Source organism: Ambystoma mexicanum, chromosome 8 (genome assembly GCF_040938575.1).
Source record: "Ambystoma mexicanum isolate Mex_15411 chromosome 8, UKY_AmexF1_1, whole genome shotgun sequence".
Lineage (NCBI taxonomy): Eukaryota > Metazoa > Chordata > Amphibia > Caudata > Ambystomatidae > Ambystoma > Ambystoma mexicanum.
Window position 1 is genome coordinate 858244955 of NC_090929.1, and position 27787 is coordinate 858272741.

At 45.2% G+C, this 27787-nt stretch overlaps 1 protein-coding gene across 3 annotated transcripts in view; it reads left to right on the plus strand.

Annotated features, from left to right (window-relative positions):
- Positions 1-300: 300 nt before the first annotated feature.
- TBATA (thymus, brain and testes associated) overlaps positions 301-27787 on the plus strand; it is a 236132-nt gene continuing 208645 nt past the window's right edge. The window contains exon 1 of one of the 3 annotated variants that reach the window (XM_069610744.1): positions 301-430. The gene's annotated coding sequence lies outside the window, so the exon portion shown is untranslated. The remainder of the gene's footprint in view (positions 431-27787) is intronic. The other 2 variants (XM_069610745.1, XM_069610746.1) reach the window with 2 other exon arrangements.

The window sequence follows — 27787 nt, forward strand, 5'->3', positions numbered from 1 at the left end:
TCGCCGATAGTAGACACAAATGATTGCTACGGACCAAAATGCAACGTGACCTCTACGGCAACACCAGCGTTCAGAGGCAAGGTGAGTCGAAATCTAGCTCTGACCCCAGGGCGGTAAATGGAGGCGTCAGTCTATCCGTCCCGGAAGAATTGAAGCATTTTGAAAGTGAGGGGCGGCGCGGGAAAGGGCAACCCCCGAGGGGTCGGGGGGGAGCCGGTCTGGATTGCGCGTTGTCAAAGCTGATCGCACCTCCCAAGGCCACTGTGCTTCCTTCTTCTGTTGTCAAGAGAAGTGTAACCTAGCAACCGCAACTCAGCAAGCCAGAAACAGGCAAGCAAACAGACTTCGAAGAGGTAAAGTTACAGGTCCTCCGCGACTCAGACTGCAAAGAGGAACCTTCCAGAGAGCGCTACCTACTCACAGGGTGCTGGTAGGTTAGTTGGTGTTTTATTTGCGTTTAATTCATTGTGTTACTAGAGTCCTCTGCCGAATTCGCGGTACATGGCGCACACGTGGAGGAATGTTTCGCCGTCACTGTATAAGTTTTCGAGGACACGGAGCCAGGTGTATCTGGGGCAGGGATTCGGCGCTGCACACACTAACCTGTTCTTATCAGTGCAAAGACAATGGGACGGCGTCCCCTTCTCGACGTGACACCACGAGCGAACGCATGCACCCCATGTCTTGCTAATACATATATTAAGTTTCCCATTCTGATAGCTATATGTTAGGGAAGGACAGTCACTGTGTGCGAGGAGGGAGGGGGGGGGGCTTTTAATCTAAACAATTGGCCGCAGGGGACCAATTTACCTTTGCACTTCTGAGCAAAAGTTCCACTCGGTGCAGTTGTAATCATTTTGAAACAAAAGTGTAAAAACAACCATAGACGTTTTTACCTCTTTATACCTTTTTTTCCACTAGGTGTAGTAAAAACGTGTACATGCCTTCTCCAATCAACGGTAAGCCTGAAACTGGAGAATATCTGGGGATACACATAATCCTAAAAAGAGCAGCTCCTGGAAGGTCTGCACCCGTAGAGCTATAAACTGACTACATATGCAGGGACTGATTCACAAAGCGTTTTTAAGTGGGAAAGGAAATAGTGTTCTCCTTGTCAATATTTATTTATTTATTATTTATTATTTCATTTGTAAAGCACACAAACAACCCGAAGGCATTGAGGCACTATTGCAGGTACAAGTCTGGAACATACTTTGTCATACTGTTGCACAAGTCAAGAACAAGCTATGTAATACGATTGTGATTTTAGTCAGGAAAAACAATGGTAGCATAGATGCAGTTACAATGGCAGCACAATTACAAGATTGAGAGGCATTAGCAAGCAACAACAAGGGTAGCATAGATGAGATGCAGTTGCAATTGTAGGACAATTGCATACATTGAGAGGATTTATATAGTGTGGTAGAGATAGCGATCATTGTTTGACAGGTAGATCAGAGTGCAGGTGGTGCTGCGTGTTTAGGAGAACAGCTGAGTTTTGAGAGCTTTCCGAAAGATCCAGTAGGATTTCTCAACCCTCAAGGTGGGTGGTAGGTAATTCTAGAGTTTGGCTGCAAGGAAGGGGAAGCTTGAGCCCCCAGCTTTGCTTCTCTTTACTTTGGGCACGGTTAGTTAGTCGATCAGTGTAGGGGGTTCTTGTGGGTCTTGAGTGAGCTTTTGTGATTCTTTGGATGAGGTATTGGGTTGGTGTATTGGAGAGGCACTTGTGGGTAATGAACAGTATTTTAAAGCTGATGCGCTCTTGGATGGGGAGCCAGTGTGCTTCTCTTCTAGCTTTGGAGATGTGTTCTCTTTTTGGGATATGGACCGCTGCTCTCAAGGCATTGTTTTGTAAGACTTGTAGTTTCTGGATATTTCCAGAGGAGGTGCCTGAGAATAGGACATTGCAGTAGGCACAGGCAATTGTGAGGCAGTTGTTTTTGCTGAGGAAGGGTCTGGCTGCGTTGAGGACCTTAGTGCTGTAGGCTGCAGAAGAGCCAATGGGGCTTACTTGTCTAGACATAGTAAGAGAAGCGTCAAGGTGAACTACTAGTGTCTTTACTGATGTTGAGACAGAAATTAGGCAATTGTCAATCCGGAAGGCAGTGTATTGATTAGTGAGAGATTTGAGGGCAGGTGGTGAACCTACAATTAGGATTTCTGTCTTGTCGCTGTTGAGACAAAGAAGATTGGCTGCCATCCATGCCTGTATAGTAGAGTGGATGTTGTTGAGGGTGGCAGAGTCATCTGAGTAGTTGCCTGAGAGAGGGATCAGGATTTGGTTATCATCGGCATAGTTAGTGTAGGCTAGAGTGGCCTGGTAAAGATGTTGTAAAGGGTTGGGGCGATGCAGGACCATTGAGGAATGCCACAGGTGATGGCGAGGCGTTAGCCGTCTCTGAAAAGACCCTCATTACCCTACCTTCCAAGAAGGAGGCAATCCAGGCAGTGGTGGTGGATAGAAATTAGCGTACACAAGTGTGCGTGTGCCAATAAAATGATATGAAATCATATGAAGTCAAGAATTGGCGTTAATCTTCACTTAGTATGTGTGGTCAGAAAGTCTGATGATTCCCGATGCTTCTTTGAGATTCTTAAGTGCAAACTACATACCTTAATATAACATCATATCACATGACACAAGTGTTGATCAAGGACATCTTACAGATGCTCCAGGTATTTCCAGATGTCCTCCTGCTTTAGGCTTTGCAAATCAGGTGTAAGGTAGCAGGGGAAAATCTGAAATGCTAACGGGCATGTCCACATTTGCTCCAGTGCAAATGCTTGTGCATCATGTGTGGTGTGTTTGTTGTCCCTTCACAAACATGCAGGAAGGGCACTGTTCTTTACTCGTGTCACCTATACTATTGTGATGATGTAATACATACTGCCACTTGCTTCTGTTTGATTTGATGACCCTGTTCCTTATGCAGAGGGCAGAGTAAACTGCTAATGCGAAATGAGTTTATTTGACCTTCTGGGCTAATGTGACCTTGACTAGCCTTCAAAGTCTCAACCTAATTGTTCGTCTTAATTGATTAGATATGCGAATCAAAAATAATTCTGTTTCATTTTCATTCCCTTTATTTCAACAAGTGTTTCATAAAAGCATTGCATCATACAATTATTCCATCATTCATGTATCTAAAAAAAACACAAAACCCTTCATAAAGCCTCACACAACATATATTTCACCTAAAAAAACATTGTAATGACATTAGACGCACAATTAACATTCTTACATTCAGAGTACCATTGTTCATATTATTGCACTTAATATTTCATTCTTTTTGACCAAGCTTTGCCTAGAAAATATGTTGCAGCAAATATATCACCTTCATGACGTGTACTTATAATTGTTATGCAAGAGGGAGCATACGGTCCTCTTGGGAGATATTGTTGCTCTCTTGCAGAGAACACACGAGCCCTTATTCACAGAGTGTTTCTAAATGGGGGTTTGCCATTATAAAGCCCTTCTGTGAATTAGGCCCACTCTGTTTTGTCGTCATTGGGTTTCAACGATAGAATCCAACTTCAGAAAAGTAATACAGGCTGCTCTGTATTTATATGAGAAAACAAATAAGTGTGGACGGAAATGCTTAAGGTAACAACTAGGATTTGCCCTTGATAACATCATATTCCATCATTTTAAACTCTTCTTTGCCATTTCAGAATGACCATTTGCACGCAAATTATTCTTGACCTCACACCCGTGGGAGGTAGTCCAACCTGACCTGAAACCAATGAGCTTCTATGCCTGACAACAAGTAGTGCTACGGTCAGGGGCAACGCTCTGGTCTTGTAAACAAGGCTACACTGAGTAGCAGGGGTTTGGGTCGCGGTACAAGCTTAGGCTGGAGTCTGGCATGAAGCGCAATATTAAAAAACAATTACATTTTTTGTAAAGATCTGTGATGGGGAAGCTTGAGTCCTTAGATATAGTGGTTTTTTGATTCATTTCTGGGCGTGCAGCAGAAACTTAGAATCCGAAATGAATTAATGGATTTGCTTCAGCTAGTGCTTCTTAAAGGCTCTATGTCCCTTTGCTGTGAATGTACTTTTTGAGCCCCCGAAGAGCTTTGCTCAAATGTTGTCTCCCCATGTTTATGTTTCTGCTGTCCTGCTCTTTTTCACTTTAATGTTATGTTATTGAGTTTCGAAACAGCTCAGTGTCTGATATTCTCATGGTCTCTTGGAGCTTCAGAATCTGCAAGAGGAAGCAGTGGCATCGAGTATGGGTTCATCGAAGCACAGGGATGAAAGCAAGATATATTGTTGCCAGGGCATCTGAAAGAGACAGACTCTGTCTCGTGTGTACGTTTCTAGATGTTTTAAGAGCTATATAGGCTCAGTGGTTAATGTCTGTGATGGCTTGAATAGATCAGTGCTAAGGAGAGTGTGGACTGTTATGTTGGTACATCTGTGTTGGGGTTGTGTGTTATTTCAGGGAATTATTGTCTGGAGACGTGTGTTGAGGAGGTGTTGGCCCTTGTGTTAGCCTATGGTGTTCGACTATCAGGGTTATTTATTGAGCAGTTGTGCCGGTTAATGTGGAGTATATAAGTGCAGTTTATGGTTTGCTTTGGAACGGGGTGATATCAAAAATATGTCTTTCAGAGATACCAGATCACTGGTTTAGGCTACGGATGTGCTGGTGTTCCCTTATTAGGTTTTGTATCCGGTGGTAGGCCTTTTCCTAGTTTGGTTCTTTAGGATTTTTTTGGTGTCTGTTAGAGGTTATGGAACCCAACTTAGTTTGTTTTGTTCCTGTGGTTGTTTGGTTCCGGATAGGCATTTCTGTGACTAGGTTGGATTGGCCCTTTCTCTATATAGGTGCGCTTTTAAGGTCCGTGAAGAGCCACGACTTGAGTGTTTTTTTGGTCCTATAGTTTCAAAACTCCTTTTGGTGGTGTGTCCCATTGATAATTGTCTATATCTCTAAAATATGTGAGCCACCATATTCCGGGCCACATTTGCTGCCACGATAACGTGACTTGCTGTCACCTTCTTAAAGCTCTGGAATAAATATTTTCTTCCAACACTTTTTGGTGTCTTTTTATTGCAGTAAATCCTTTACGCGATAAAGTAGTCTCAAAATGTTCTCGAAATGACGTTTCTTTTAAATGGACGTTCATTCACCTCAATGTCCTGATTGCACTCCATATCCATATGTAAATCTAGGCTCTGCAGATGACACTAGACCTCCCACCCCACACTATTTATTACAATGCAGAAGGTGTTTTCTGCTTGGCACACAATGCTTTGTACAACTAGATTGATTGCGCCTCTGCAGAAAGTCTGGAATAGTTGTCTACTTCAAGAGAACTCCAAAAACATTTCAAGAAGGCATTGATACAAACAAACCATATGTGCCTACTAGCACTACACTGCAGCACTAAGAAACACCCCATTATTCGGTCTCAAAGGGTTTGTGGTGCAGTGTTCTCTAGCAACCCCACATACCTTATTTACCTTTGGCAAAGCAGTCCATTCTACCTGTGAGTCAAAAGTTGCTTCAATTTATAAATGATGGTAAGTGCGCAGTCCAAGATCACAGCTGAGAAGTGCAGAAAACAACTTTCTTGTCCAGTGGTCCTTTTTAGTTTGGGGTATTAGGTGGCGCTTGCCCCACCTATAAGCCAGTATTGCATCAGGGTACAGATAGGGAGAAATGGCATATGAGGGGTGACGCACAGTTTGTAAATGTTGTTTGGTTATTTGCCCACTGTGACAACTCTAGGGAAACTCAAATGTGAGGTTAGGGAGGTGAGCCCACTCTGCAACACCCTCCCTAGGGATCAAGACAAGTGGCACCTCACAGGGAGAGACTCCCCCTTTGGGGACAAGGACTCCCGTTCCTGTGAGGAGCCCCCTAAGCCATTTCCCATGGTGGCATATTTGGGGCTATCAGATATGCAGAACACTATTGAAGACAGAGATTGGACAAGAGCCAAATCTGAAATAGATATATCCACAAACAAGAAAGAAGATCTGTCTCTTTAAGGAGAGACCTCCATATAACTGAGACGGGTAGAATGAGCACTGAGAAGGAGGAACAGAATTCGCCAGGACTTAGCAAAGTCCATAGAGGGAGCCCGGAGCATAAGCAGGGGAAGCCCACTGATTCTGTGACACTTGCAAGAGTTGGAGCCAAGGAGAGCTGCAGGACCTACAACTTTCAGAAGTGGCCTGAATGCGAGAGCAGGACGGAGGAGGGCCAGCGTCTATATGAATCGAGGATAGAGGGAGATGGGAATCCGAATCCCAGGGGTGGCATGACCATGAGGAGGGGCTGTGCACCCATCCAAGGACGCCAAAACCACTATGCCGAGGAGGCAGTGGGACATCCGCTTTCCCACAGTCGTACCGGGATCTGTAACTGTATTAATGTGGGAAAGAGGTTCACAAATAAACCTGAAAGAGAGGGCACTGCAACATGGGCACAAATACAAATACCCAGGGAAGAGGGTAAAATACCCCTTAACCCTAGAAGTAAAGATTGGAGAATATCAGAGAGAGACTTTTATGAATACCAACAGAAGTTAAGGGAACCGCTTAAGGGAAAAAGAAACTCAGAATCAACGTCCCGAGGAAAGGGGGAACCCTAAAAGCCAAGACAGTATATCCCAGCTAAGAAGCTATATGTTACTGATCTCATAAGGGTACAGAAACCAGAACCTGAGAATAAGCAAGCAAGCAAAGGTGGAATATTGGAAAATTATCGGGACGAAGACCCGAAGATATTGTGAAAGAGTGTCAAGAATTGATACAGAAAGTAACAAGAGATGATTTAAAAATAGTCTACTAACAAGGAGACCTGACAAGAAGGAGAGACATTGCCATAACATAATCAGGAGGAGGGAGGCATCCTCCTGATCTTATTTAACTTGGTTAGAATAGTGCTAGGATTATCTTGTTAGCCAAGTGCACACCTACTAGGTTTGAAGTAATTAGTAAATTTAAGGATAGTTAACGGGATGCCGGGGAGAAAACCAACCTTGACACTAGGTTGTACCAATCAACATAAGAACAACAGATGTCCGCAAACTTGTGGAACTCTCCCGTCCCCTGCACACCCACGGGTTATTGTATAGACAATCAATTTGTTAATTGTTTTCATAAACACAGTAATTCAATCGTTTGACTCAGTTTGTAAAACAAAATATATAGTTTTTACTTCAATTGTATGTTTTCTCATCAATCTTAATGTGTTCTTCACAAATCAAAAAACTAAACAAAACATGCTACCATGACATATTCCTAGTTAATTCTAGATTTGCACATTGGTTCAAGATTTTAAATCACTCAACCTTGGTTTTTAGTACAAACTTCAGGTAAACAATTATACACATAAGGTTCTTGTTTTTTTATATACATATACAAAAAGTTCATGAATCATATGTTATCCAGTGAATCCTTATGTGTTACCCGCAACGCGTTTCAGGGTTAGAAAGTCCCCCTTCTTCAGGAGTTGTTTGCCCTCTTCTTTTTGCCTGGATGTACGCTTCTTTCAGTGTGCATTTCTTAATTTATTCCTTCTTTTCTGAATTCCATATTCTAGAATGTGTAGTGTCCTTAGTAAGGTTTGTCCCAATGACAATTTTGTTTGAGACCAGCACTGCTGGTCAATGAATCAAGACTCTATGTAGAATGGTATATGGTGTGTTTATACACCGTGTCCCAAATGTAATGGTCAAGACTTGTGCAGGTAGTTCAGAATGGTATTGAGCTCAAACTCTTACAGCAATTGTATCGGACGATCTTCCTTTAGCGGTGGCTCCTGTTTTCTCGTTGGAATCGCCACAGGAAAGAATAGTGGTAGGGTCAGCTAGAACTAATTTTGGACTGCGGACTGATTCGTTTGAGACTTTCTGATGACTGACATGCACCATAGTTATTATTTATATAGTAAGGGAACACCCATATAGCAATAGGGAAACACAGGCCTTCTTTTTTATTATTTAATAAATAACAAGTGGAAATGTTATCACAGTGTCCGCGTCCTTCTTCTGACCCGCCACCTCAACCCTTGACTGGCTATGGCCTATACTAATTCCTATGCCCATTTCTACCCATATTCTTCTCCTCCCCACCCAAAACATCTCCTTATGGGAACTCTTTGAACTCACTTAAATCAATCCTTCCCATCAAACTTTGCAGTCTGAGTGCCTGCAAGTGCTTTTTCAAAGCAGTCTTCTGGGAGTTAATGACTTAAGTGGAGCTGTAAAACCGCTACTGGTGTAATAAAAATGTCGTAACCAGGTCTGCCTTTAGTCACTCGATTTATAAGCACTATGCATGTCCTTCACTGAAGTCCTGTTAAAACATGCATTGGCAAAGTTTTGGCTTGTGTATAAGTGTTAAGCATTTGCCAGGCACTGCTATTAGATGCCCAGGCACTCACACCAATTTGCATCTGCTACCATCAATGGCCAGTTAATAATTTCTTAATTTATTCCTTCTTTTCTGAATTCCATATTCTAGAATGTGTAGTGTCCTTAGTAAGGTTTGTCCCAATGACAATTTTGTTTGAGACCAGCACTGCTGGTCAATGAATCAAGACTCTATGTAGAATGGTATTAGCCCAATCAAATGTGGGAATTGGTGTGTTTATACACCGTGTCCCAAATGTAATGGTCAAGACTTGTGCAGGTCAGGTAGTTCAGAATGGTATTGAGCTCAAACTCTTACAGCAATTGTATCGGACGATCTTCCTGTAGCGGCGGCTCCTGTTTTCTCGTTGCAATCGCCACAGGAAAGAATAGTGGTAGGTGCCTTTCCCATAACTACACACAAGCCCAAACTGTTGGCATTTCCTACCAACGCTTGTTGTATTAATGGCGCCTGCCCTGAACAATCAGATGTGCTGCTCTATGCCCTCGAAGGAGACCGCCAAAAGTAATTATGTACTGCTGAACTGCACGCATCCATGCTGCAGCAAAGCTATCTTAAAGGTTCCTTCTCTGTGCAATTACATAAGCCACCCAGCACTCTTTCAGATCTGCCAGAGCACCTGGAGAGCTTGCAAATGGCAGCGGTGGATGGTATAAATCCCAGTAAGATAGGAAAAGACACACTGCAGTTATCAACAATTCAAACAGGTGCAGCACCAAGGTAAGGCGTAAAGTACGTGCACAAGGTGTGCACCACACAAAAATGAAGAAAATGGTTTATTAGGTTTTGTATGCAGTGTGAGAAGGGGCATGCTAATGATTAATTGAGGCTAGCCCTACGGGGAGGTGCTCAGCGATGCTGCATGCTACCATGCTCGGGACATTGTAGTGGGTGGCATACTCTCTCAGTACAATATCTGTCTATCTATGATGCTTGCACACCATCGTGTTCTTCCACATTGGGTTGGGATGGTATTTCCTGCCAATACAAATGGCTACCCCACTGTCACTGGTAAGCGTTGATTGTCTCATCATCAGGAGAAAAGTAGTCCCCCATTGCTCAGAAAGTGCCAGTGGTGGTTGGTACATTTTTTACTAGGAGGGGCATACACATTTTGCATGAATCTGCATAAGCTGCTGGGTGCAGCAAGGATGCCCCAACCAACCTTGCAAGGTTTGTGTGGTAGAGGGTGGTTCAATGGGTTGAAATGGTGCATTTTAAAGCACAATTTCTGTGACAAATTTGTTCAAACGACACACAGTTTACAATCAGGTTTATAGGGTAACACTTGAATAAAGTAATAGATGCCAGGTCACCAGAATTGGACTGGAGCATTTTCCAAAGCATGTTCATGGGGCCTTCTGCCAGTGTCCAGAAACATATCTTCATGCTGGTTGGGTTCAAACATGACCAATAGATGATAGTATCTCCATGTAAGGACATGCTCATATTCGCTTTTCCCACAATGCAAGTAGTGATACTACAAGAAAGTACGTTTTTGCTGTCTGGGCCAGTATATGCCAGTAGCCCCATGTAAAAACACTCATGTTGTCTTTTCGCACAAAGCCGTTTAAAGTGCCAGGCCATGCCACGGTGTGATGCTGGCATGAAATTCGCCAATTACTAGCATTTTCCTGTCACTGTATGAGAACTATATAAGTAGATGTCCACCTTGCACACTACACTTAGCATGATGATGGCAGTGGTCCACATTGTAACATACATGAGAGAGTCAGTTTGGGAATATCCGGAATCTTTGGAGGCATGTATTTCTGGTGAAAGAAATAAAAGGGTGGTAGCCCATTGGCACATATAGGTCCTGAAGCAGAAGGACATCAATTCATTTTTGAATTGGATGATTGTTCTATTAAAACTAACCTACGTGAAGGTTTCTACCATGACATTGTGAACAATTAAGGAGAATGCATAAAGATGTGTTCACCTAACCACCCTTCATTGTTATAGAATTGTTCTGTGCACTGATATGAATTTGCCCAGTTTTTGTAAGCATTATTTGCACATGTTTAATATTTGTTTGTGTCGTTAGTGTAATTATATCTTGTATTTAAATGGTGATTGCACAGGCAGGGTGCCTACTATCCATTCTCTTGGTACATTTTGGCCTTTGTTTGTGTATGCAATATATAGTCCTTATATTCCTTATATATATGCACTTTTTATGTCTTTTTTTTAATTCCAAAGATGGTTTCTGTTGACTAATAAATCAAATATTTGAATGATTGAATACGATCCCTCAGCCTTGGCTAATAAATGATTCCTTTCATGCTCCAGTAGACGAATGATTATGTTGTTATATATTAGAATTAAATAATGTGTTGGTCTTTCTCGTGAGGCACAACCTTGTTTAGTATTATTGTCGACCACAGGTGTCTACGAAGCAAGGGTTATACCCATCGATAGTCTATATTAAAATAACATATGCATTGCTGTTCATCTTTGTAATGTGCATCTCTTCGAGCAACATGTGTGAGCTAATAGTCAATACAAACAGTATTCTTCCCTTTGTGCAGCCCTATTATACAAAGGGCAAGAACCTGTGTTGAAACATGCATTGTGTCATCCTAAAAATATTGAATTTCCCAAAAATGGTCCTGAAGTGATAAGTTCACATTAAACTTTGCAAGCTCATGTTATGAGCTGAAGCGGGTCTCGAAAAGAGAATCAGTGGAGCTCCCCGTGACCACAGCCGCCTCTGAGAGACGTCAGAAAAGTCGGCGGCACGCTCAGTACAGACTGCAAGAGGAAGGCGGTGTCAGAAGAAGCCAGGAAGCAGAAAAAGCCTGGAGAAGCCTGTCGCTAAGGACGCCAGTGCTGCCATACGAGACCGGTGAGTGTAGAGCTGGTACGTACTCCAACCGTGGCGCTGCGGCAACGCTTAGCAAATATCTCTGCTGCTGCCGAGTGAAAGGTAACGTGATTAAAAGTACTGTTGAATGCCAAAATAAATATTATTGAAATATCAAATTAAGTGCAGCCAATTGTAGGCACTTGTGAATACCTAACAGAGTAAAGATGAATGGAAAGCACTTGTGTTATTGCACCGAGTGAAAAAGTATTGAAAGCAGTTGTGACTACCACGCAGAGTAAAATGCATTGCTCCTCATTACAAGTTTGGCGGTAGCCTTGCCGGTAAAACCGGCAGGCTGCTGCCAAACTTGCAAAATTTTCCAGCGCCCGTGAATGGCCAAATACCGGGTCATTACGGCCCTGCCGGACCCGGTAATTGCTAATTTGCGGGCTCATTCGCGGGCTCAATGGGAATGGGGAGGTCGGATGCACCAGCACCATTTAGAATGGTGCTGGTGCATACGACATGCTCTGCTCGCGGGTGCCTGTCTGCCTGCCAGGTCAGAATCGTAGTTTGCCGGTCCGGTAACAACGGAACCGGCAAGCTTACCGGTACCGTTGTTACCGGACCGGCAAACTTATAATGAGGCCCATTGAATGCAGCGCAAAGCCAATTGAATGCTTATGACTGGAGAAAAAGCAAACTAGTACATGAAACAAGAGTCAAGGAGTACAATGTGTGAAACAGGTGACACAGGTGAAACAGGTAAAGGCAAAGTCAAGAGAGTTCTAAGGAGGTACTAAAATGAAAGCTTAAAAGTGGCCCAAAGTCCAGAGGGGCCCAGGCATGGCAAATTGAGAGGGACTTGTGATGGCAAGCACCAGAGTTGTGTCGGCAAGAGCCAGAGAAAAAAACAAACAACAAGAATAAAGTGTATCGTGGCTAGAGCAGGCTCAAGACAGTTTCTGAGAATGTGAAAGAGACCTGTGTTGGCAGAAAACAGAGAAATACAAATAAGAATAAAAAAGTGCACAGTATCTGAAGCAGGTGACACTGCGGAATCAAACAAGCATCACTGTCAAATGGAACCAGTGGCAAAGTATTTATGGAAGCAGGAAGAAGGGGTTTTGGTTGCGTGACCTGTAATGGGCGGACTGTGTGGTCCGACAAATGCGCCTAGGCCGAGTGCCCTGTTTGGAAAAAGCCAATGAAAGCCTATTTGAAGTCCATCTTATGTGGTGCTACATCTTTGTCAAAGAAACAGAAGATAAGAAATCGAATGTTATCATCTTTGAGAGCTGGGAACTTACGACAAAAGAAATCCCGGGCTGGGAAGCGTCCGAGGGGATTGTGTCCATTTTGAAAATTAAACGTTTTCAACTCTTGGGGAAGAGAATCCAATACTTTCAGAACTATTTTGAACTTGGGGAAAGGGAAGCTGACTCTAAGCCAAGAGCTGGACGAAGCTCTGCACTTTCTTTTGAACACTATTCCTTTGAGACCAACACCCCTACACATTGTATGCAGTTAGATGTGAGGGCAAGCATAGGTTTTGGACACAGACAGAGACTTAAGTTAGACATCCTGACACAGACTATCCTTAGCTTTCTTTAGGTAGGAAAATCCCACCTTAGTATTGGGCAGGTTAGGCCTTATTCTACGTTTTTTTCCTTCTACGTTAAATAAATCTACTTTGAGTACACATTTGAATCTGTTGGCTGTGTCTTGCTTCGTGGTGCCTTCACAGCAGTGGAGTAACTTTGCTGAAAATATTGGGGGGTCATGACATCTGAAGAAAAGGTGCCCCAGCCAAATCAATGGGGACAAAATGGTGTGCCATGAAAGTTGGGGGGGACAAATACCACTGACCCCCCTAAAATTACGCCCATGGTTCACAGGTGTTAGATCAAGGGGTGTTGTTTCCATAGGACAAACCTAAGATACATTCTCTAGATCAAATCATCATTACAAATAGAAAAAAAAGGGTTAAGGGGGTTTGGGCATGGAGGAAGGCTCTAGTCTAGTGGAATGAGGGTGCCACGATTAAGGGATCTGTTTGTTTTTACAAAAAAAACACATGACTGAAAAGAACAAATCTGGGTGAGGCACTTTGTGTGGCTGTCCTGAAAACATAGAGCAGAATTTCTGTTGCAGGCAGCACGTGGAGACCCCTGACCTAAAGCATCAAATACAACTATTTTATGTTCAGACCCGAAAAACTGTGAAACTGTAGCCTCAATATAGTTGCTAAAGCTCCTGTACAATTCCATCCACTTTTCCATCTCATTCATGAGACATCATGTGCCTCATTACATAATCTTTCCACCGGTGCAAGTGCAATTTTGCATGGCATTAGAACTAGGACCAAAGAGAACAGTTTAAGCATTATGGTAAACATTACCCTGGTACAAAACCTTTTTAAAAGAATGTTTTTTTTTACACTAGAGCAATGTTTACCCTAGTGCTAATATCATGCATTATTGCACATGCAATGGTGCAATGTTTCTGTAATGAGTCTGCAAGAGTACACACCCCAAGGTGCATTGGAAGGCTCTATAAATGAATGTACATTTAAGGTGTCTACACTATGTTATGTTAAAGTTTTTTATACCGAGGTACAGCGCAACCAACACTAAAAAGGCAACATGGCGCTATGACTGAAACACAGGTATCGCAGGAGCGGGGAGACTAGAAGAGTAGAGTTTTCAAAGCTTTCCTGAAATGTATATGAATCGGACAAGCACAAAGGGCAACCGGAAGGGCATTCCACAGCATGGCAGCTCCAATTCTTGCACAATGAACTCAAGGGACAGCCAGATGAGAGCGGTCCGCAGAGCACAGTGCGCGGGCAGGAACATAGTGTCGAAATTTCAACTGCAGGTACTCTAGGCCAGCAGTGTAGAAAGCCATATGCACTAAACAAAGGGATTTGAAAAACACACGCTTAGCCACTGGGAGCCAATGGAGAGACCTGAGAACAGGTGAAATATGCTCCTGATACGGAGTACCAGTGGTAAGGTAAAAAGCAGAATTTTGAAGTACCTTTAAACAATGTACTAAATAATCTGTCTGAGCCAGATATAAGGAGTTACAGTTGTCAATTCTGCTGAGACCTAGAGCATAGACCCCTGGTGCGCGCAGATGAGGTGGAATAAAAGGCAGGACCTTCCTGAGTATTTTCAATTGAAAATGGGCAGCCTGACAGACTGAACCATCCTGAGAGGCCATCGAGAGAGAGGCCAATAGTTTAACACCCAGATCTTTGGCTGTCAAAACCACAGCAGGAAAATTACCCAACATAGACGGCCAGAAATATGGCGTACAGAGAGAAGGGACTGTGTCCGCGCCCATAAACATAACCTCTATCTTACCTCCATTTAGTTTCAGCCAATTTTCGCTCATGCAGCATCCCACAGCTGATAGACAATCTCGCAGCTGAGTGGCATTGGAAGGATAGAGTAAATCAAGCTGAACCAAGATCTGAGTATCATCAGTATACGAATAGCATCTAAAGCTGTGGAAGCGGATAAGAGCGATCAAGGGCTGAATATAGATACTAAACAATGTGGGATACAGGCCCGATCCTTGCAGAACCCCACATAGCAGAGCCGCAACTGCACAGATAAAAGGTTGGAGCAGCAACTGCTGAGACCGGTCAGATAGAAAAGAGCAAAGCCATGAAAGAACAGAACCTAACATACCAGCAGCTGACAAATGACTGATCAGGATGGCGCGATCAATGGTATTAGATGTGTCCGAGAGATCCAAAAGGATCAATGCTGCGACTCCACCCTGATCCGCAATAAGCGTCAGATCATCATCTAAAGCCAGACTGGAAAACTTCAAGCACAGCCATTGACTCGCAGAACTTCACCAATAGAGGAGACACCAAGGATTCAACCAGCTTCATAAAGAATGGTAAAAGAGAGATAGGGTGCAAATTAGCAGGAAGGAGAGGGTCAAGAGCCGGCTTCTTTAGAAGAGTAATCACTTTGGCACACTTTCAGAGCATAAAGAATTATCCCGGATGAGCACAAAAGATTGACCGCAGCAGTACTCTGAGGCAGGAGCAGCAGTAAAATGTCTTTCACCACAGACAGCAGAATAGCGTCAGTGGGAGAGGCTGACTTCATGCCTGCAACTGCTAAAGTCAGATCTGCCACCGTAAACAGTGGGAAAGATTCCCAACAGACATCAGGAGATGGCATAATCCCTGGAGCTAAGGAAGAGGAGGAACCAGGCATGATCCCAAGAGGATCATGATCCAACAAGATATGCTCACGAATATTATCCATTTTCAGAAAAAAACACTTAGCCAGAGAGTCACAATGCTCTTGAGAAGGAGGAATAGAGTTGTCAGAGCAGTCCCTGGTTGAAAGAGAGCGAACTACCCTAAAAAGCTCTCAAGGCTGGGAAATTGAGTTTTCAATTTAAAGAATATATTAGTTACGCTTAGCAAGCTTAATGGCTGCATGATAAAGAGAGGTAGCAGCACAAAAGGCGGTCCGATCCTCCAGCATATAGGAGGAACACCATTTGCGTTCCACTTGCCTACGTTTGAGACAAAGGGACATAAGGTCCTCATTAAACCAAAGCTCAGACGGCCGCCTGCAGCCCAGAATCTCAGCCAATGGTGCAAACAAATCGGCAGTGGTGGAAAAGATTTCTGATAGGGTCCCACAATCAGCAGAGGGTGCTGTATTGCAGCCAGTAATAATGTGTGCGGCAAGCAAAGAAATGTCAACCGGCCTCCAGTTCCGCTTCTTAACCCTCTGTTTAACAGCGGCCAAGTGGGGTCAGAACAGTCAAATAAAAAAGGAAAAACGAAATGATCAGACCACGTAATATGAAATGGGGAAGATACCATAAGAAGATCATGCTTAGCAAACACCAGATCTAACTGATTACCCAGGTTATGGGTTGGTAAAGTAACAAACTGCCACAGAGAGAGATCATCCATGGCAGCAATCAATTTGGCAGCAATTTTGTCCGAAGCATCGTTACATTTGTGGTTAAAATCGGCAAAAACAATCAAGTTGGAAAACTATAATTGTAATGATGCAACAAAATCAATAAAGATATCAACAAACGTAGAGTCATAGCCAGGGGGGCGATAGACTAGTAAAACATGAACAGTCTTGGAAGCCGATAGACTAATACATACTCATCATGGTTTACAGCTATCTTTGCTGCCAATGCACTTTGTGTTAAATGGTTTGGTCCGGTTATGCATAGAGTATGCAAATGAGCAGGTGTATAAAAGTACTAGAATTAAGAATGCGTTGAAACCTCTTCTATAGTGTGCACTTGCTGTGTTCACTGAATTAGTGTAAACATATAGCTGTGCTGTAGCCTCAGAGTACACTATGGGCCTGAGTTACAAAACATTTTTAACATGGGAAAATCCCATTGAAAACATCTTTGCAAATCAGGCCCTTTGTGTTTTGGCTATTATCACCTGGGGAGAGAGGTTTCAGCCAATCAGATGGCTGGAAATGCAGGCTTTACTATATAGTAATGTACGGGTTCCATGAAGGACACCTCAGGGTTGACCACCCCACGTTTTTGGACCGCCTCACCCGACCTGGCATCTCTAGCCCAGTGTTGAGATGGTTCTTTTCCTTTCTGTCAGATAGGGCACAACCACTCTCTCTTTTATCCTTTCACTCAGCTGCTGTTCCCCTGACTTGTGGTGTTCCCCAGGGCTCGGCTTTGTCCCCCATTCTCTTCAATGTATATATTCAACCGCTGGTGGGCCTCATTCTTTCCCACGACTTCTGGTGCTACTCATATGCAGATGACACACAGATTCTAGTTCAGTCTAATCTTCTGCATACTGGCACGCCACCTCAGTTTAGGAGTTGCCTGGAGGCTGTGGGGCGGTGGATGGTCTCCAACTTGCTTAGACTGAATGGGGACAAGACAGAGGTCCATGTGGCTAGCTCTCCGTTTGCCGCTGCCCTATGTACCCCATCATTCTGGCCTTCTGTGTGTATTAGGGATTCTCTTGAGCTCGTAATAAATAAGTTACCAGCAGCAATCCAAAAAGGAGTGTGTACCAAGCAAGAAGTAACGCTGTTTATTACAGCTGGGCAAGCACAGATCAAACAGCAAGGTGGAACAGAGCTGGTTTATGAGAGCAGACAAACTGGCTCACAGCAAACATCACTTTTTATACCACTAATACAAAGTGTTTACACTTAGAAACAGTTGCATTTCAAACTTCACATCTTCTCAGTTCTCATGAAGCTGGCTGGTCCATATCAGTCTATCCCTATAGCTAGACATACATTAGTAAAACATGATTGGAGCAAACAGACCTGCCCTATCTCGTTAATCTCCTCCCCGTGTGGCACTGCATTGCTTCCCGCTCCACCCCGCAAACAGTTTGCAATTATTAATAACATCATTGTGATAACCTTCGTATCTTTATTCGTCTGCCATTGGCCAGCAGCAGAATGGAAGGAACACAAGACACCCTGAGCTAGTAGAAAGGGAGACATTTACGCGGCACCTGCCGGATGATAACCTTTGCAAACAATATTGTAGACACACTGTGAGCTTGTTACTTTCCAGGGCCACCAAAACTTAACCTCTGATTGGCTGTTGTTGGAGTGCCCCTCCATTCCATATCCTTGTTCCCATACTGGCTGGCCAAGGGGCGATTTGAAACCACCTTGGTATCATGTAAGTGCCTCTCTGGCTCAGGTCAATTTCGCCAGCTTCCACGAGTAGCCGTGGGACTTGCTCGCCGACTTGTATTACATCATCCAGTGCTGTTCCCAGCGAAGGCGATCTGCTGAAGATGAGCAACCTGAATTCAGCTTCTCCCCTCCCTCAACTGGGGCACATGGGCTGTGTGTTCACAGCTGGCCTACGGGGTGAAGCCCACTTGTGGTGCCCCCATGGAGTGTGTTTCCCTGCGGTTTCACCTCTCTCGCATTTATGCGGCAGGTTCCCTTGTATCCATATTGTGTTATATACAGATTGTCCATCCTTGTTCCCCTCCATGCCTGGTGCTTGGGGCTGGCTACAGTTTCCAAAAGCCTCCTTATTTTCCCACTGGGAGGCACCCCAGCCCATCCCCCTTATTCCTGCAATTGGTAGGTGTGCCGCCCTGTCTAGTGCAGAATCAGCACCTTCATTGCATTCCCCTCTTTGATTGATCTTTCGATTGACACCTTCTTCCCCATCATCTCCCTACATTGTTCCTTGGGCACCCATAGACGTGTTACCCAGTTTATGTCCCTTCCTTCTACCTCATAACCTTCCAGTGTGTCCCCAATTATTAGAAAATCTATCCATCTAGGGAGCATGCTACCCAAAAAGCATCATAGTCTTCTGCATTTGGTGGGGGTACTGCAAAAACCACATGCACTCCGGCCTTCCCCTCATTCACCCTGAGAGGCTGCCTTTCTAATCTGCTATCTTTATCACCAATTTGATTATCAGACATTATATACCGTACTTTACCCTTGCAGCAATTAAACTGTTTGATGATCCACTGTCCGACACAGAAGGCAACGAGCATCACAACAAGGACAGGGACAGTTATTTTGAACATAGATGCTAGCCATTCTGGTACCCAGGCTAATAGTGAGCCCAGCCAATTGTCAGAGGTGTTATCATGTGTCTCTTTTACTATTTTTCCATATAGTGTACATATCTCCTCGACAACATCTGTGAAAGTTCCATTGGCAGCATCATTGGTGGGTATTGCTGTACAACAGCTGCTCCTAATTTTGTGTCAGACCCCACCTTCCAGTTTAGTCATTAGATCAAGAACAAATCTATTCTGCAGGGCCACCAGGCGCAGGTCACAGAGCTCTTCTCGCACTGCGTTCAGTCCTTTTTCAGTTGCATTTGCCAATGGTAGCACCTCGTAGCGGGTAATCTGCAGCCATTTACCATTGGTGGCTGCTTGTACCCTGGGAAGGAGTAGGGATGTGAAGAAAACCGATGCTTTGTTAAAAAGTTTTAAGTGCTGTGGGATTGCGTCCAGACTCTGGGCTGATATGGCAGATGTGTAGTTGCTACTCCTTTTCTTCCTCACCACTTGCCTCTGGTTGTCTCTCACCTCCTTCTCTTTTTCCTTATTCCCTTGCCATGATGTAGAGATTTTGATGAGAGGTAACAGGTCTGCCCGGGGAAAGACCAATGCAGGGTTGTGGAGGATAACAAGTGTCCATACCCCTCCCCAGTCTGGAGGCAACTATGCGTAAGCTTTGGATCCACAGGCCCACCAGTTGTCCATCACAGCTGCAGTCCCTTTCTGCAATGCGGGGATGCTCATCGTCTTCTTGCAGCTTATGTTCATCCCCAGTACGATCGTCCCTGTAGCTCAGAAACAGAAGGAATTCTGTGTGAGCTGCTTTATGTACATTCCATTCCATATTCCTCTGCATTCATTTTTTATTTTCTTTAGCATCCCCTCTTCATATCCCACAAAGCCCCCTCTCCACATCACTGTACTATCCCCTGTTCCCACTACCCATTGTGAAACACCGAAACCCCTATACACATCAGGGGTCTGGTGTGGCACCATGGAATATCATGTCCTGTTGAGCTATTGCAATATATTCTCCTGTGGGTAGTAGCCAATTGTTCCCCCCTTTGCGCCCCTTCTATATGATTTTCCAGTATTACATGTTTTGTTGCTTCTTCCCCGGCCATTCTTTCAAGTTGCATATAATGATCTGCATACACCACCCCCTTCGTCTATCCATTGCACTTCTACTGTGTGCCCCTGAAACGGGCCCTGAGTTCTGCATAAGGACAAGTGGATCAGGCATTCCCCCTTCTCGGCTGCTACTCCTTGTGCCAATAATTGTTTTGGTGTCCCTGCAACGTGCGGGATTAGCGAGCATGCATAGCAACTGACATTAGTGCTCTCTCCCTCCACCCTTTTCATCTCATTGTACCATACATTTCCTTATACCATGTCTCCCCCATTCCGAAACAGAGTCATATAACTTCTCAGTGCTAAATACACTTCTCATGGTACGTGCCTCCTTAGTATTGTCGGTGGGCACACCCCTACTTTCTTTATACAATAGAAACAAGAGGAAGAAGATACGAGAAACAAGAAAGATACAAAACAATCCCATCCCTATAGTTTTCACATCATATTTATACTTTATTCCATTCCACCCACTTGTTTCCTGCCCTCCTCCTTCTTCACTTGTGGGCTTTCTGTAAAGTCTTATGGCTCTAAAGAATGTCAATGAAAATTGGGTTATACGTCCATTCAAGTTGGTCCCCTCTCTTCTTCTTCCTAGGGGATGCTGCTGTTGTCTTTGCGAATGTCAGAAATGTGCGTCCATGCTCTTCTTTCTTTTATCTTCACTGCTATGGGTGTCACATACACAACTTCGTAAGGACCAGTGTACCTCGGCAATTGCCACCGCCATATGACGTTACTGACAAGCACCGCAACCGCCTGATAGAGGAGCTGTGATTATGAGAATTCTTCCTGTCTGTGCGCACTTGTCTGTTCTTCAACATTGGTTGCCAACTTGTTGAACGTTGAACCTGGCCGGAAATGTATTTTAGGGCATTTGTCATTTCAGGTAGGTACATTTGCAGCTCTTCTCAAAAGCCTGTGCCGTGTTATTTGCATCTGAAATTGAACATGCAGGAGGAATAGGAGTGAAATGGTGATCCGCACCGGGTGAGTTACGAAAGGCAAAAAGTGCCAATCGGTGGCAATAAAGTCAGTTTTTGCCCAATGTCATAGTTAGACTGCGCTAAGCTTTCTTTAAGCAAGCAGTTTAATATCTCAACAATCCAGTTCGCCTGCGGATAGCTTGTGTGTTATCCCCAGGAGGTGCGTTATTTCCTTAAAAAGATAATTGGCGAAATGTTGGCCATTATCAGACCTTATCTCATTGCATACCCGCCACCTCGAAAACACGTCCAGTACTAGGAACTTTGCAGTCAACTTTGCTTCGGTTTTAGCACAGGGCCCCGCCTCAAGCCGGTGTGAAAATGGACAGACAAAAACAAGCAAGTAACTATAAGAAGTACATCTGTCTTGTATATCAACATAGTCAATATGCAAGTGCCGCAAGGGCCCTTCTGGTCACAGCAATGTCCCCCTTACTGTTTTTAAAGTATGACCAGACCAGAACTGCTGACACACCACACAATTCCTCGTAAAATTACACCACTCCCGCATGTAAATTTTGAATGTACCAGCCTTTGTTTATTTCTGCCGCTATGTTTTCCTTGGACATGTAGCCAGGAAAGTGCAACTGTTCTAGTGCTACACTTAACAGCCTTTTTGGCATCACAAGCTTCCCTGTGCTATTTTGCCTCCAAATCAAATTAGTGGGTGAGAGGCAACAACCTCTTTGTATCCACCAATCTATTTCCTCCTTTGGGGCCTCTCCTTGCAGCTCTATAATATGTGCAATCGGTATTGTGTTAAAACGTCCCCTCTTTTTTCCTCTTGACCCTTTCACCTCTCTGCCACCATTATTTGCATTCTCCATTTCGCACCTGTGTACAATCTAATAGTTCCCTCAGGGAAATAGGCCTCTTCTTTGGCTGCTTTGTTGGCCATTTTGTTCCCTAAATCTAGGAGGTATTGCTCACCTGTGTGGGCTGCACATTTTACTATGGCAACCTTCAATGGCAGTTTTAGTGCTTCAATCAGTTGCCCGAGCAATTCAGACCTGTAACTCCTCCTAAATCCCCTTTTCTCCCACCGACCTAATCATGAATGTATTGTAGATGTCACATAAACTGAATCTGAAAATGTGTTTGCTGCATGCCCTTCCATTATGTTCAATGCACTTATGACCACTAACTCTGCTGCCTGTGCTGAATAGTGCGATGGTAACCTCTGCTGGAATGCTACTACATACTACCCGTTCTTGTAGTCCACTGTCACAGCTCCAGTATGTCTCCCTCCCGTATTGGGGTCTATACTTGAAGACCTATCAATGAAGATCATGCCTGACCCTTCTATTTCTTCTTTGACCCATATGTTCCCTTCCATTCTGTCCATATGTGCTATGAAGTCATGCACATAGTCTCCTTCCTCCCCAGGTTCTGCTATGAATGTTGCTGGGTTTACCACACAGCACCTCACTACCTCTATGACCGGGTTTGTCAGTATCACTACATACCCTGATGCCCTCTGTGTGGTTAGCATACTTTTTGATTTTTCCAAAATGGCAAATAGTGAATGCTTTTTTCCTGCATAACTAGGTTTAGAATTACACTGTAGTGAGCCAATAGTTTGTGTCCCTGCAGCTTCTTTTGCGTGAGGACTACCGCCATCACTGAGTTATCTGAGTGGGAGAATGAGTAAAACCTCTCTTTGTAGTTAGGTGTGGCCAACACTGGGGCATGGGCCAATGTTTCTTCATTCATTTCTGATGTCCTCTTTATGTCCCTTTTCTCCTTTTGTGCCTCCTTAAGGGCCTGCAGTAAGGGTTTTGTAAATGTAGAGTAATGGAAAACCCATGCCCTACAATAATTACATAACCCCAGGAACTTCTGCATCTCCTTCACTGTACGTGTATGTGCAATCAAGTGAACTGCTTCTACCCTTTCCTGTTATCTTGCGTCCTTCAATGGAGATTATTTGCCCTAAGTACACCACCTCCTCCTGGCAGTATTGCAGTTTTGCACTGTCCACCCCGTACCCCTTGCCTGCTAGTATTGTTAATTGATGCAACGATGCAGCCCTACACTGTTCTTAAGTCTTGCTGCACACTGTCATGCCTGCGCCATGGGCGCATCCATTTACACTCAATTTGGACTATATGTTTATCATTTATTTACAACAGACTCTTGGATCTATCTATATTTACTTTGGAAACTTTATTTCCCATTTGCGAGACTTTGCTGCTTAATTATTATTTCCAACAAACTACGCATGCCATAATGCACCTGGCTACAAGCATTGATTCCTGGCTGTTCCTATTGGTTATCAATGGAACTACACCCCCCAGAAGCCCTAGAGACTTGCCCTGCTTCCACCAGCCCAGGAACAGAAAGGGAGGTGGCCGATTGCCTGCAGGTGTGTTTAGCCAGGTGCAACCAATTAGCCTGCCTCTGTGCTGGGCTAGGCAGTATAAAGGCTGCTGCCTGCAAGTGGCTCAGCCTCTTGCATCTGAGAGTTCTTCCTCCACCTTTTGCTTCTTTCTACGGATCTTGTATGCTGCTTACCTTCACTCCTGCTTGGACCCTGCCTTGTTGCTTGCTCCACCCTGCTGCCTCCAGCCATAGCCTTCCAGGCTCCCTGCCTCACAGCCCTGCTCCTCTGGGCTCTCCACACTGCAGCTGATCACGCTCTGCTGCCTTCCAGTCTCTGCCCTTGCCCTGCCGGGCTCTCCACACTGCAGCGGATCACGCTCTGCTGCCTTCCAGCCTTCGCCCTTGCCCTGCCGGGCTCTCCACATTACAGCGGATCACGCTCTGCTGCCTTCCAGCCTTCGCCCTTGCCCTGCCGGGCTCTCCACATTACAGCGGATCACGCTCTGCTGTCTTCCAGTCTCCGCCCTTGCCCTGCCGGGCTCTCCACATTACAGCGGATCACGCTCTGCTGCCTTCCAGCCTTCGCCCTTGCCCTGCCGGGCTCTCCACATTGCAGCGGATCACGCTCTGCTGCCTTCCAGCCTCTGCCCTTGCCCTGCCGGGCTCTCCACATTGCAGCCGATCACGCTCTGCTGCCTTCCAGCCTCCGCCCTTGCCCTGCGTACCCTCTACATTGCAGCTGATCACGCTCTGCTGCTTTCTTGCCTCAGCCCTTGTCCTCTGGGCACCCTGCCCTGCAGCCTGCCTCACTCCGGCTGCCTTCAGCCCTTGTCCTCTGAGCTCCCTGCTCTGCAGCCTACCTCTCTCTGGCTACCTACAGCCCTTGTCCTCTGGGCCTTCCTACTTTGCAGCTTATCCCGCTTCGCTGCCTACTACCTACCTTTTCCGCTGGGTTCTCGCCCTAACAGGTCTCTACAGTCCTCTGCTACCTTCTACGTTCATCGGCCCTGTCCCTCAGGGTTCACTCCTTACTGCCCGGCCCTTACGGGATCCTTGCCGTGCAGTCTGCTTTACTCTGCTGTCCTAAGCCCTTTTCCTCTGGGCGTTCTACCTTACAGTCCTACCCCTGTGGACTTACTCATTGCTTTCCTGCTCCTCTGAGCTCTCAACCTTGTTCCTTACTGTCCTCTGCTATCCTATCCTGTTACACGACTTTCCTTTCATTTCCTTCTGCTAGTTTGCTATCACCTCATTTACTGGATTTGTCTGTAGTATCTTCTCTTGTACTGTTTGTAGACCCTTTTGTACAGAGCTTGTCTGTTGGTTCCCATCAGTCAACCTCTGCCCCTTCCCTTGTCCTGTTTCTACATTACAGACACCCAGAGCTGCTGTTCCAAGTCATGAGCAATCAGCGTGGGCCTCTGTTATAGCAAACTGTGCAGAAGGCTAGAGTATTTCCAAGGTTCGTGGAATACTCTTTTCCTATATCTGCATACACCCCAAGAGGGTATTCATTCTGTATCTTTTCCCTTGCTACTCTTGCTTACTCTTCGTTCTCTTTCCTTTCCGCTGTGTGTGTTCTTATCTGTCCACTTTATTTGGCACAACCACCCAAACCCTTTCTGGGTGTCCTGTGCCACTCTTAATAGAGTGCCACTCCTGATAGAATGCAAGAGCCAAAAATGTCTTGTTCCATATGCCGGAAAGGCACACACAGAACAAAGATGCTTTCCTTTCGGGTAAAGAAACCTTTGCATAAACCTATGGTTTCCCTAAAGACAGCAAACAAGAACCTTAGTCTAAAGGACAGTCTCGCCTCAGTAAACAAAGATTTACAAACACGGTACTATACTCACTGGCTAGCTGACCCTTCTTCCATGTACAATTATTATGACATCTGCGACTATGACCCGCAGTCCTTATCTGTTGCAGAGCTACAGCAAGATAATGAATTCTTACAGATCTTGTTAAACCAAACAGTGAAAAACACTCCTGCGTCTTCTGACAAGCCTTCTAACACCGCAACAGCCAAGGATAAAGCACTCATTGTGGGAGACTCTAAACCAGAATACGCTGTTGCCAGAGTGATATGCGCAAGATCAGCTTGGCAAGCTCCCCAGAATGCTGGAAACCCTTATTTGACAGGACAAGGCAGTCATTATCCTGAGGTTTGTGCATCTGGTCCTGGGTACAAAAGACCTATACTAACCATCGGTTGTCTTAATGCTTCCACAGTATCTACTAACCACAATAACCCTAAGGTCAGTCTTCCCATTGCTACAACCGAATTTTCTGCCACACCAGCTTCTGAAGCTTTAGATCAAACTAATGATACTTACCTGCTACACGAACAACTCCTACGCCTTAAAAGAAAGACCGAAGACCTCTATGATGACTTTGTTTATTTGCATTATAAGAATCTTATGAAGGGACACAAGTCACCAGACCATCTGACACTATGTCCAACACCTGACATCTTATCTTTAGAGATCGACATGATAAGGCCTGGAATTGCCATACAGAAGAGTACACAGACTTATACCAAGCAGATGGAAGACCTAAATATAGCATATGTATCCCTTCTAAAGACTGACACAGCTCTTTCACCTTCCAGCCACAGAAACTCAGGTTGTTGTAGACAGAAAAGAATTAACTCCTCCCGTGGGTCAAATCACGCACACAGCCATTACACCACAAAACAAGGGTGGTCTTCTGTTTGGAAATCCATCTGAGTCAAAGGATGGTTCTGCCCTCACCCTTGCCTATTGTCCAGTACTCACACTTACAACCTCTTCTGAAATGACAATGGCAGCTGAAGAGACTGGCGCAGTTCACACCGAGCATGCTGAGTTGGCAAGCGGGGCTTGCCAAAGTGTGGCTGTGCTATCAGACAACACTCTTGAGCAATCAACATCTTCAGTTTCTTCGATACCCCCTGAGTCGCCAGTAGTTGTGGTACCCGATCTACAAGTAGTTGCAACACCTGAACTATCTGTAGCTGCTACAGCACCCGAACTTCCAACTGCAATCCATGATCTTCCTGCTGCTGTGGTTCCTAAACTCCCTGCCACATTTGAGACTCCTCAAGTCTCTGCTGCAAATCTTGAGGTTGCTATAGCTACTGTGATTCCTGAAGCTACTGCTAATTCTGATGCTCCCGATGCCCAGATTTCTACTTCCTTCGCAGCTGTGCTCGCTGCAGCAGAATCCTCTGCTACACAACCCGATCCCTCAGCACCTTCTCTTCCTGATCCTACATCCGCCATGCTAACTGTTGCAGGGTCAGCGAAGGGTTTTCCTGTTAAGACTACTGCTCCAGTTGTTTCTGCTGGTGTATCTATAGCACTAAGACTGCCAGACTCTACTCTACCAGTCTCAGGGGCGTTCCAGCCCGCTGGCTCTCTCATGACACCCACATACCCAGTTGCTACCGCCTTGATACTCTCTACAGCCATTCAAGACTCTCACCTTGCAACCCGTTTCTGGTGCTTCATGTTTTGCCTTTTTGGAGTAAGGCTCTTGTACGGTGTGACAGACATTCTTCCTATAGGTCGGTCTTCAGGGAACCTGGAGAGGGGCCTGGAGAGGGGCATACTGTCATGCCTGCGCCATGGGCGCATCCATTTACACTCAATTTGGACTATATGTTTATCATTTATTTACAACAGACTCTTGGATCTATCTATATTTACTTTGGAAACTTTATTTCCCATTTGCGAGACTTTGCTGCTTAATTATTATTTCCAACAAACTACGCATACCATAATGCACCTGGCTACAAGCATTGATTCCTGGCTGTTCCTATTGGTTATCAATGGAACTACACCCCCCAGAAGCCCTAGAGACTTGCCCTGCTTCCACCAGCCCAGGAACAGAAAGGGAGGTGGCCGATTGCCTGCAGGTGTGTTTAGCCAGGTGCAACCAATTAGCCTGCCTCTGTGCTGGGCTAGGCAGTATAAAGGCTGCTGCCTGCAAGTGGCTCAGCCTCTTGCATCTGAGAGTTCTTCCTCCACCTTTTGCTTCTTTCTACGGATCTTGTATGCTGCTTACCTTCACTCCTGCTTGGACCCTGCCTTGTTGCTTGCTCCACCCTGCTGCCTCCAGCCATAGCCTTTCAGGCTCCCTGCCTCACAGCCCTGCTCCTCTGGGCTCTCCACACTGCAGCTGATCACGCTCTGCTGCCTTCCAGTCTCTGCCCTTGCCCTGCCGGGCTCTCCACACTGCAGCGGATCACGCTCTGCTGCCTTCCAGCCTTCGCCCTTGCCCTGCCGGGCTCTCCACATTACAGCGGATCACGCTCTGCTGCCTTCCAGCCTTCGCCCTTGCCCTGCCGGGCTCTCCACACTGCAGCGGATCATGCTCTGCTGCCTTCCAGCCTTCGCCCTTGCCCTGCCGGGCTCTCCACACTACAGCGGATCACGCTCTGCTGCCTTCCAGCCTTCGCCCTTGCCCTACCGGGCTCTCCACATTACAGCCGATCACGCTCTGCTGCCTTCCAGCCTCCGCCCTTGCCCTGCCGGGCTCTCCACATTGCAGCCGATCACACTCTGCTGCCTTCCAGCCTCCGCCCTTGCCCTGCCGGGCTCTCCACATTGC